This window comes from Hylaeus volcanicus, chromosome 1 (assembly GCF_026283585.1).
Source record: "Hylaeus volcanicus isolate JK05 chromosome 1, UHH_iyHylVolc1.0_haploid, whole genome shotgun sequence".
Taxonomy (NCBI): domain Eukaryota; kingdom Metazoa; phylum Arthropoda; class Insecta; order Hymenoptera; family Colletidae; genus Hylaeus; species Hylaeus volcanicus.
In genome coordinates this window covers 14,790,042-14,803,305 of record NC_071976.1, presented here as the reverse complement: position 1 = coordinate 14,803,305, position 13,264 = coordinate 14,790,042, and positions in this window count along the sequence as shown.

Below are 13,264 nucleotides of genomic sequence, written 5' to 3'. Positions count from 1 at the left end.
AGAGAGAGAGAGAGAGAGAGAGAGAGAGAGAGAGAGAGAGAGAGAGAAACATTAAGCTTTGAAATGGTTTTCTATTCGTCAATGTGGGGAGAATTTTAACGAAATTACGATAACTTGATGGTTATTATTCAAGCGCGTGGCGGCGATTTTGCAGAACGCATGACGACGGCCCTGATTCACCGATATGAACGTTCCAACATTTGCCGCGAGTGGTTAACTTTATAACTTTTCGTTAAAATACAGAAGTATTTCGTGAAAAGTACTCGCATCGGCAACTTTTTGAACTTCGGTGTTCATTTACAGGCATTCAAAGGAGCAGATAATTCTAAAAGAATATGTCTTCATATTCAGAAAACACTCCTCTATCTTTCAAGACTAAATACAACTTTCTAACGTTCGTAGTTTTCAAGTAATACTACGTTTTCTCTCAAAATCGACCGTATTTACAAAATCTCGAATTTCTCGAAAACTAAGGGTGATGGAGCAATTTCACTTTCAGATTCGTATTTAGGACGAGGAACCCTATAAGAATCACCTAGTGGATATCGCGGAATTTAAAAAAAGTTTAAATTTGTTGGACAGTGTTATTTGTGGTTTATTATTTGGTGACGTAAATTTTGAATATATTGAAAGACGTGAATGATTCAAATGCATCGAAAGTGGCACTCATTTCATTAACAATCATTCGAGTCTGTTTGTTTAAGGAAATAGTAATTTAATTTTACTTTGGAGTGTTCATCAAAAGTATTCTATTATTTTGATGCATAGTAAGGTGAAATTTGAGAAATACTGGTTTGGAACATTCATATACATATACAGGGTTTTCGCAAAGTAACGGACCCACCTCTGATCTCGGGATCTATGCATTATGGGGAAAAATAACTCGAAACCAGTTTCAGGGGTAATCAAGTACTGTTTTTCTGTAACTTTCAATTTGACCTTGACGATAGAAGAAATTTTCGTGTTTTATTTTAGCTCAAAAAATTGAAGTTACTCATTTATTAGAGGGACCAAAAAGTAATGTCGTTTCTGCAGATGTCAATACTTGTTTATCATTTATCAGGTCATTGTGTACCAATTGATTTTTATCGATCTGAGTGAAAATTTGCACACTAGATAGCAAAAGGTTGTTGGTAAAGAGTGCGATCATAATTGATTAAAAATAAAAACTTGTTATAAATTTATTTGTTAGAATTTAATGTAAAAGAAACGACATTACTTTCTGGTCCCCCTAATATTTTGGTCTATAACACTTAAACTACTGAACCGATTGGAAAACAACGTCTGAAGCGATTGTGGGAGATTCGAATGCCTTTAATATGGTCTTGCGCGACCCAATCGGACGCTTCTAATTCGAGATATGGTCTAATATGTGAAGCTATCTCAGAAAAAAGTCGAAAAAAAATTCAAAAATTCATAACTCGAAAACTTATCCATACAAAATTTGTTCAGTGCGATTTTCGAGTTTAGCAGACCAAAATTCATAAACTTAAAGGTGATGGACGCCTGTGCAACATAAGAGGCCCACTTGGCGAAAGTGTCGACTTTCGCTGGGCCCCACGGCCCGTGAGTCCTTGGTGTCCCGTAAACAGACGATCACTCACCCTCTTCTCGATAACGTTACGTTTCGAAGACGTTACAAAGAGGGTGGGTGTGGGCCTGAAGACACGCTGATTGGGCCTCTTACGAAAGCCAGAATTCGAATCACCGTGTCTCGTTGACTTACGGGGGTGGCAACAGTCGAAAGCGTGACGTTTCGAGTCGTCTTCGGTTGTCACCCCAAACGACAAGTGAGATCGCTTGCGACATCGAGAACGTTCGCAACTCTCGGAACAGTCACTTGAAACACGTACGAAAAGGTCCATCGTTCGGTGTACTATTTATGGTAGTACATGTAGCTTGAAGGACAAGGTAAATGGTACATATGGCATGGAACGTGTTACTAGAATTAAGAAAAATAAAATTTTGTAATGTATTGTAATGTGAATGTTGGGTGAATGTTTATATTTAAAACCACTAGGTATGTTTATACGTTTTATAGTTGTCAGTTATGTTTGTGTTAGTAATTTATTGATTAGTCACTCATTTTGTATTTTGTATTCCGATTTGATTTTGTCTGTGATATATTGTGTTATCTATGAATTTTGACAGTTTTTCGCCGAACCTCGAAATAAATATCCTTACAATTTTGAATTTGTTAAATAAAATAGTAAAAGCGGAAATATGTGCACCAACCTATTAAAATCATTCCTTTTTCTTTTCGGAAAATAAAATTGTTTAGCTAGAAGTGAAAGTTGAAAGAATGCAAGCAGCATACTCGAAACGAAGGATACTCGAAGATTCGTATTACAGATGACATCACGCTGTCAACGGGTTCCTTTGACGGGATATGTCACTTTCCGTGGGGCACGTTTCAACGTTTTATTGGACTTAGGTCAAATGGTTTTCCAGGCCGTGTCACCTTTCGTAATTGCGCCGACTGGAGTAATCTAGTTAAGGAAAATGAAGTGCTCTCCGGGGTGACGAAATCCCAACAAGCTCTCCGCTTGAGTCTCTCTTACACTCGTTAACATTTCTTCGCTTGCTGTCACCTCATTGTCTTTCCTATACATTATTATCAATACTGAAAAGCTTACGTGTAACTGATAGTTCACTGTCCAATTGGACGATTTAGAATACAACTCAAAGCGAAATCAGGAATCTGACAGAGTTGACAGAACGAAGGACAATTTGTCTGATCGAATGAATCACCTACATTGCCAAGAGTTGCTTATTGGATTAATGACATCATCGAGCGCGCGCCACATTCGCATTTCGTGGCTACCCGAAAATAACGAATTTAAATAGCCCATACCTTATTAGAACACCCAAAGTTGTTTATAAAATAGAGAGCTGTGCTTGAACATTCATGAATAATAATTCAAAAATATTCAAATTTAAATACGCCATTGTTAAAACTGATTTATAGGAGAATAAAATTCATTCAATTAGATCTACTTTATTTTTTAAATAATTAAAATTCTCCATTGTGAAATCCACGGAGACAATCAATAAAACACATGTTTATGTTTTTAAGTCTTTATTTTTATAATTAGTGTTATAGTGGTACAGGTCATAGATCGATTTCTTTGTTATAAATTTAATATATTTTTTTTCTCGCATTGAGGAATCAAAAATATTTTATTAGATTTATTACTAATAAGCGACTCGAATATTTTCTTAATAGTTCTATATTTGTAAGTTATGAAGGGAAATATGCAAGGTGAAAGGAAGGAAAGAAAGGACGGAGACACTGTTGGTAAGTTCGATGACACCGATACAAGAAGGAACCATAATCTGTGGATCACGATTTGCACGAGGATTGAGTTCAACGAACGGTTCGATCTCCAACGACGCCACTGTCCTTTTTGGGTTCCGTTCTGAAGGTAGTGAAAGGTCGGGAATGTCGCGATAGAAGGTAACTCTGGTAACTCATCGAGATACATACCAAACGGGCAGTTTTATTGTAAATTAACTTTCTGTAGTGACGACAATTTATACAGGGTGTCTACGTATAAGTTCAGACATACGAAGGGTGTCCATTCTACAACAAATTTCCAACAAAAAATTACTCTTAGACATTTTCTTTATATCACATTATTCTCGAGTATTTTCACTTTTAATATTTTTTATGCGTTTGCAACTTAACACTCTTTAAACGGTCATAACTCCACCAAATTACAGTGGAAACTTAAAACTAAGTATACCGTTCGAAAGTGTGTTAAATTTCCCAACTTCTTGATGAAAAACCAAAATTTATTACGTAGATTTAACAAGTGAAAAATTAGGTCAAACTTTACATTGTGAAAATTTCAAAAAGTTTGACTTTTTCTGTATTCGTTTTTCGGTTTCAAAGACATAGCTTTTTGGCGGGCATTCTTCAGGAGAAACTTCCTCGAAATCTCAGCTTTCGAATGGTATTGTGAAACAAAATTGTACGGTGGTATTTTAGGGAGAAAATGACGTTTAAATGCAGAAAAGCGTTCAAAATGCCCGCCTCGTAAATCAAAACTTATCAGTTCTTCTGCGCCGAAAACATCGATTTTTTGCTTTGTGAAATTGATCGTGTTGCAATCTCCATATCATTTATCGGTACACCGAGGTTGATATTGATTAAATAGTCTCTAAAAACGAAAATTCTATGGATACGTGTTCAAAAACAATTATTATTCACCTCGCACTCAGGCTCTACACACGGTTAGAAGAGGCTTGAGGTGTCAAAAAATCGTTTTTTTTTCCTAATTGGGGAAGCTCATGAGTGTCACTAAAAAATACATCAAACCCGATGTCAAGTTAATTTTAAAGTGACAAGCCGATTTTTATTGAAAAATATCGAATTTCATCTAAAAACCTATGCTTTTCTGGATTTAAACGTCATTTTCTCCTTAAAATACCACCGTACAATTTTGTTTCACAATACCATTCGAAAGCTAAGATTTCGAGGAAGTTTCTCCTGAAGAATGCCCGCCAAAAAGCTATGTCTTTGAAACCGAAAAACGAATACAGAAAAAGTCAAATTTTTTGAAATTTTCACAATGTAAAGTTTGACCTAATTTTTCACTTGTTAAATCTACGTAATAAATTTTGGTTTTGCATCAAGGAGTTGGGAAATTTAACACATTTTCGAACGGTATACTTAGTTTTAAGTTTCCACTGTAATTTGGTGGAGTTATGACCGTTTAAAGAGTGTTAAGTTGCAAACGCATAAAAAATATTAAAAGTGAAAATACTCGAGAATAATGTGACATAAAGAAAATGTCTAAGAGTAATTTTTTGTTGGAAATTTGTTGTAGAATGGACACCCTGCGTATGTCTGAACTTATACGTAGACACCCTGTATATTTAAAAAATATTACGAACTTCTCTTACAATTAGTACAAACTAACTTGTAGTTAATTTACAATTTCCGAAGAATAAAGTATAGAAAAATCAAATTATTTTGAAAGATATCTTTAGCTAATTAATTATTTTTATATCAAGTTGGTGTTGTCTACCTACTTTCAGATATAGGCCAATCGGTAGAGAATTAAAACAACGTTTTTGTGACAAAAATAGTAAGAGCAAACCGATTGTGCAGTTACATAAAAGGATATGCGTAGATTAATAGGTATGTGTTTTTCACTCCCAACTCTGTTCCGTTTTCTTGTTATTTACAATTTAATGGTAAAAAATCGTGATTTTTGTCTTTTTTTGCTTATAAATTTTAAACTAATGCAGCAATATCAATGCTCCAATGAAATAAAATGTAGGCGATGAAAATACCTACAGAATGAGACCTCGAAAATGAGAAAGGCCCTTGTAAAGTTTTACTAAACACGGCAGAACGCTCAATCGCGGTCGAGTGGTGGGGGACACAGCGGCAGCCGAGAAGAAAGGTACATAAGGTAGGTTTACAAGGGCTTTTCTCATACCTCAACACATTTTATCGAAAAACTAGAATATACGTTTTGTAGTACATGACGTCAACTATTCAAATCTTGTTTAAAAATAAAAATCGGTCTTACGATAACGCATACAGGCCCAGTGGAAGAAAGTGCACTGAAAAATTCCGATTGCGATTGTGAGAAAATAACCTATCCGACAATCCCCGCTTTTTGCATACATAAAGAACATATCAATCACTACTTGTTCCCAAAAGGCCAGCGCTTCAGTTTAAAAAATGGCGGAGATACGAATTTTTGAAAAAATGCTCAATTTTTCGGTTTTTCAGATTTTTCTCCGTTCCTCATTATCCGATCGAGACGTTCGAGGTCTCATTCTGGAGGTATTTTCATCGCCTACATTTTATCTCATTGGAGCATTGCTATTGTTGCATTAGTTTAAAATTTATAAGCAAGAACGACAAAAATCACGATTTTTTATCATTGGATTGTAAATAAGAAGAAAACGGAACAGAGTTGGGAATAAAAAACATATACCTATTAATCTACGCATCTCCTTTTATGTAACTGCACAATTGGTTTGCTGTTACTATTTTTGTCACACAAAAATGCTCTACTGATTGGCCTAATATAAGTGATTCCGCTTAGCGGATTATTATCTTGCACAGTGGATCGTACGCAAGTATTGAGCACAATGGAGATACCGAAGTGCAAAGGAAGACCCAAAGGTAAATAGCAAACATTTAACAATTTACAACAGCGTGGGAGATGAGCGAGGACCAAGTGAGAAATTAATTTACGTGTGAACTTCGATTCCCCTGAATCGAAGCTAGGACGTAACACCAATAAAAATATACTCATTGCCAGTCCGATCTTTCCTGGGTAAAAAAAAAAGAAAGTCAGTCAATTCGACGAATAGTTTCAGAGATAAAAATTCAAACGTACAAGTCGGTGTCACGAAAATATGTGACAATCGCAGATTTATTGATAGATCTGATTTGGTGAATATAAATGACAAATTGTTAGCATTTACAGTAATGTCTCGTTAAACGCACAAATTTGTCCCGGATAAGTGCACAGAAACGTTTCGTATATTTGTAGACAAGAATAGCGAGTAAAGAAAAGGGCGGAGCGAAAACACCGAGATACGTCGGTGAAACAACGTAATGCAACGATGAAACGTTTTTATTATTAACTGTTTTATTGTAAAACTTTTACAAATCTCGGCATGCTAAATCTCGATATCGATCTCGAATGTTACAAGTAATCTCGATCTCGAATCGCATCTCGAAATCGATACGAGATCGAGATTTATCTCGTCTCGTGCGCATCACTAAGTTTAATTCCATTCCATTGTTCTCTATTGCATTTTCCTTTATCCATGCGAACAAACTCGACCTTTAAAGTTCACTGACCCTGCAAAGATCGAGCTGATCGAAGTATTTGCGTTCTTTATCGTCACTGGAACACCTTTTCTCTGCAAAGAATGTGTTTTACTCGAGAAATTATTACTACAAACACGGCGTACATTTAACATTATAGTCTTTTTGTTATGGTTTTATTTTATATTGCGTCGATTGTATTTTAGAAAGTTCATTAGATTGCTTACGTGTTTCTGTGATATCACGGCAGTGTACGGGTTCAAGAGGAATTTACACAAATAAGCATTGGTTAATAGAACTCTTGTATCGTGTTATAAGCTACTTCTGAAAGTTGGAATATTAAGATCGATGTAATTTATGAAAGTAAAAATGATAGTAACAAACCTCTATTGAATCTACTTAATGGCTTTTTTCATGTACGAAATTGATGACAATTACATTAGAGACTGTAAACAGAATACAATAATAATTATAGAGACTAAGTTCAGCTGCCCTGGAATAATTGATTCCGAAGTTGTTCAGAATCTATTTCAACTTTCCCCCTTTTCGTAAGACCATGGAAGTTTCAATGAGCTCTCGAGCCTCCGTGCTCATTCAACATTCAGTACATTCATGATTGGAAAAAGTTAGACAACTTTTGTATTTCCATTGACTATTCACATATAGAAACGTAAGTCTGGTCTCCTAGACGACTTTCTCCTTCCGAGTTGGAGTAGGTTTGGAAGATTCTATTGATTCTATTAGATGGACTGGAATGTAATGGACGTGGAATGGACTGGAATGAATGGATTACTGGATAAGTAATGTCGTTTTTGCCATCTTAAATACTTATTTATCATTTATCAGCTCATTGATTCTTCTGGCATTGAAAATTTGCACACTAGGTGACAAAAGGCTGCTGACAATGAGGGCGATTATATAATAAATTAAAGATAGAAATTTATTGGAAAGTTTGAATTTAATGTAAAAAAAACGACATTAGTTTTCGGTCTATCTAATATAAACAAATTCTAACTACGTGCAGTAATAATTCGTGATCATGAAAATTTTCAATGCTTTTCAAACAATCATAACGTTTTGTAGATTGTTTCTTCTTCGTTTTAGTACGTCGGTGTCGGTAGTGTTACTAAATCAATTACAGCTGTCCAATTGAATAGAAAGTCACCGAGTGTCGATCTAATATACAATCGAGTGATCAATCTATTGTACATGACAATCATCTGTATGTTTTTTAGAACGTAATTAAACGAGATATTACGTGATACGATGATGTAGTATTGTTCAGAGAAGATGTAGCAGTATTCAAATGGTGTGCCAGTAAAATACGTGCATGCTTTATTATTATATTATTTAGTTAGTTATTTAACGTCCTTATTATTCATACAGATAAAGATGTTTACGTAGAATAAATATGTACGTAATTTGTTGCGCGAAAGACATACATGTAGATAGATAAAAAGAAAGATAAGAAAGAAGAAAGATGGATGCCGTACTTAATAATTTAATCAAATTCGTCAAGAGCTGGTGAGTAATAATGCAGTTTAAATAGAAATTATTTAATACTTTTCACTGCATTTTCTCATACTTTTAAGCAATTATATCTAAAGCTAGTGTGTATTCATATAACTTAACTAAAAATTAGTTCATATTTTTTAGTGCAGTTTTAATGTTTTTCAAAGTTGGTTATACTTTTTTCCAAAAATTATTTTATTATCGATCTAAGATGGATTTCTTACTATTTTTCGAAAAATTCCATTTTCCAAGTTGATTTTACTGGGAATATATTCACAGCTTGGTAGAACCAATTTCGCCGTTTTACTATGCAATTTTTAAGACTAACAGGTTTTTATAGAAGTGTTAATTAACATATTTGTAACAGTACGTACTTCGTTAATCGTACCTCTGTGTGATAATTGTTTAAAGTCTGGAGGCGCATTGTATGATAATTTTAATTACAGTTACAATGAAACGGAAATTCCTCCGAGTGCATGCAGCGAGAGGGGCTGGAGCTTATACTTAACGCATGAAGTAAGAAGTGTTTGTACGCATTTTGCTCGGTTTAATTTCTCGAATCGTTAGCATTACGTGTAGCAATATATTTTCATTATATTATGCAGGAAACCTACGGAAATATTGTTGTATTCTGTGACTATGTAATCCCATGTCATTTTATTTTCATTATCTATATGAATCTATCTTCTTCTTTCTATATAAATAAAATCGAAGTGCTTGTCTATTTGTTCCGGCTAATCTCCGGAAATATTCGACACCATTCGAAATTTTTGCAAACAAAATCGTAGTTCAACTTGGTTTAACTTTCTGTTCGAGGAACAAAAATTTTATGACATTAATTATTGCTATTACTATATTCGCTTTAGACATATTCATTAACACTATTCAATATCGCCGCCCCCACCAAATACTATCCCAAACCTATTCAGACAGTATTTCTTGGGGAGAGTTTATACATTAGCAGAAATCAATATGGGCGCCACTCCCCTCCAAAAAAGCCCCAAATCTAGTTTTTTGGGGCTTATTTCAATATTTCCGTGTACATACTATATACATTAACAATTAATTCCATATAGACAATAAACATGTATACGTTGACAGCATTCAATATTGACGCCTCTACCAAAAGCTAACCCAAACCAGAATTAAAAATATTTGGATCTGCGCCGCCTCCGAAAAAAGTGCATTGCATTTAATATGATGTATTTAATAATTTAACCAAATTCATCAAACGATGGTGAATAACAATGCAGTTTAAATAGAAATTATTTCACACTTTTCACTGCAGTTTCCCATACTTTTAAACAATTATACCTAGAGCTAGTGCGTATTCATATACATTACCTAGAAATTATTTCATACTTTTCACTGTACCTTTTTCGAAGTCGGTTAAATTTTTTTCCAAAAAATTATTTTATTTCACTCTTTTTAGTGGCAATTTATAACCAATAGGTTTCATGCAATAACAACAGTTATGACCAATATACAGGATGACCCAAAAACGTTGGAGGTCCTTGAAAAGACTTGTTCCGCGCGGGAGGGGGGGGGGGGGTTGAAACAATTTTTCCTTAGCGAAAATGTTGCTCGAGACTTCGTTAAGGAGATATTCCAGAAACAGAAACTCCCGACGAATCAGAGCGTGAGTATGCCGGAGGAGCGCCTGCGGGGCCTACGCTACCGCAGGCGCTCCACCGGCATACTCGCGCTCTGATTGGTCGGGGGTTTCTGTCAATATCTCTTTAACGAAGCCTCGAACAACATTTTCGTTAAGAAAAAATTGTTTCAAATCACACCCTCCCCCCACCCCCCGAAACACCCCATTCAAGGACATCCAACATTTTTTGGACACCCTGTATAATTGCAAATGGGATTATCAGGAATACATATGCAACTACATGTGAAAGGATTGATTGCGTTTGGTAAATTCCTTGTCGAGCTGCACCAGAGCATAGCAATTTCGCACCAACAATGGTTTTATAAACAATAAAAGTGTCCATAAATTTTTCCAAATGGGAACATCACGAATTCATGTATCATGAAATGCGGAAGGTTCCATCGCGCTCGGTAATTTCCTCACCGAATTACATCATATAATAGGAATTTTGCGATAACAATAGTTATAAACAATACAGAAATTCATAAATTTTTGCATCTATGATCATTGCGAAAACCTCTCCGGCAGCAAAATGTAAGGGGTTTCATCAATTTCATCGGTTTCAGGCCAAACATACGTGAAATAGTACGCTTTTTGCGATAAAAAGTGATATAAAGTGGTACAAAATAAGACAAGGACAAATGTTTTGCTATGGGACCAAATGGCAAATGCTCTTCCAGATGCAAGATGTTTCAATCTGATTGGTCCATCCATCTCGGAGTAAGAAGCAAGACAAAATGTTTCTGTTTAAAAAAAAAAAAACGGGTAAAAAATGACAAATCACAAAATGTTTCTTTTACGCGACCAACTGGAAGAAATATTCGACAAGATCCAAGAGGTTTCACTCCGATTCATCAAGCCATCTCGACGTAATCGGTGAACAGACATTTAAAAAAAAAAAACAAAACATGTCGAATTGAGTAACCTCCTCCTTTTCGGAGTCGGTTAAAAATAGCAAGTATACAGTGAAATACGGACAACCAGAAAAGATATGAAGGACCGAACAAGAAGAGCTTGCATTGATCCAAATCAAGTTCATCGTGCAGTGTCTTCTATATTAACACGTTTATAGAAAATACATTCAAGTTCAAGGTCATCATTTTTATCCGACTTCGAGAAGGAGTAGGTTACTCAATTCGTCATGTGTATTTTTTTGTTTGTTTTTGAACACTTGCTGTAGCAGTAAGTACGCAAATAAGAAAATTGATGAAATATTTGAAGAGTGCCTTGAAACAATTTATTTTCCATTACAGTCAGCCTGTATAACCTTGAATGACCTTCAACTATAGGTCATTGTATTTGTCTTGAAATGCTCTATCAGAATGTATACACTGGTGGACATAATTATAAGACACCCCGAAAATTATTGGTTTTGGTACTTAATAATGTAGTTATATTAAAATATACTTCGTCAAAAGAAAATGGTTTATTTTTTAAAAACAACTTCATAAATTTTGCAAAAAATGATAAAACATTTTTAATTTATTTGAAAATAATACAATTTCGATTGGACATAATTATAAGACACTGCTTAAAAGAAAAAGACAATGTACTAAAGTTCTGAAAATGTATACATATACAGTGGGTGTAGAATGTATTCGTACACCGATCAACTTCCCCCCAAAATTTGAGGGAAATTGTAGTTTATTAACTTCTTTTTTTATAATCAATGATATTTTACATATTCTCGGAAGTCTCTAAGATAGATATAGTCCAAACAACATTTACTAGTTAATATAATTTGTGAAATTAACAAAAGAAATGCGAAAAGTGGGTAAAAGTATAGAAGCAATAAGTATTTGTACGATTCTTATGACGAACCATTTATAGTAGAGTTTGTAATGTAAACACATTAGTTGATGCTCCGTACGAATTAGAAAACATTAAATTTCCAGTAAAGTACTTCTAGAAAAGGTTTTAATAGAGGAATTGAAGAAGATCCCACTTCGAATAACTAATAATTTAGTTAATTTAATGCTTAGAAGAGTTGCAATAATTATAAAATCAAAAGGAAATCCCACGAAGGAAGTATTATACAAGGTGTTCAAAAAAAAGCATTCAATATTTATATGGCGTATAGGGCACACTGTACTGAGTAAAAAAGCTTTAATAAACATAGGTCCAAAGGTCAACCGTTTCTGAAATATAAACATTTTTATTTGCTAGTATCATGATTGACTTACTTGCTTCCATCGCATGCAATGTTTATGTCAGTGTTTATAATTTGCGTTCTGAATGTTTCCATTCAAGTGCCGACAATTTCGTCAATTTCATTTTTTCAATTTCGTGTACAGAAATGAGCGCTGGACACGTGGAAAATCTTCTATAAATATCGAAAACTCAGTAGTAAGTCAATCATGATACTAGCAAACAAAAATGTTTATATCTCAGAAACGGTTGACCTTTGGACCTATGTTTACTAAAGCTTTTTTATTCAGTACAGTGTGCCCTATACGCCATATAAATATTGAATGCTTTTTTTTGAACACCCTGTATACTTGTAAATTAATGTACATTTCTTTTTTTTTAATGAAGTTTTAAAAATTAAACATTTGCGCGAATACTTATTGCTTCAATATTTCTATCGATTAATTGTTTTTTTCTTGTTAATTTCGCAACTTACATAAATAGCTATTTTTTTTTTTAATCTATCTATTCTAGAGATTTCCGAGAATATATAGAATGTCATTGTTTATAAAAGACAAGTTAATAAATTACAATTTTACATAGTTTTTTTGGAAATTGATCGGTGTACGAATACTTCCTACACCCACTGTACATTTTGAAATACTAATAATGTGTAGAGCATCCTTTATTTTGAACAACTTCGATCATTCGTTTCGGTAGACTTTTAAATAAATGTTTTATATTCTTTTGATCTAAGTCTTCCCAACCTTTCAGAATTGCTACTATCAAATCATTAAGACTATTCTATTGTTTGCCACCTTCGTATACTCTTCTACTCAACTGACCCCACACATTTTCTATAATATTGAGATCCGGAGACCGTGTTTGCCAATGTATGTAGAATTGGTATATTTTGAGCTTGAAAATAATTTGTTACAACTTTAGCTGTATGAGCAGCTGCATTGTCCTGGTTGAATATGAAATTTTCTCCAGCCACTCTTTCAGCATGATTCTGAATCTGCTCTTGGACTAGTTTTAAATAACCAGTAGCTTTCATTCTGTCATCAACGAACTTAATTTCGGTCTTCCCATTATATCCGATGCCTGCCCATAACAACACAGATCCTCCACCACATTGACGGCGACTTAAAATTCTTGCTTCTTTTCGT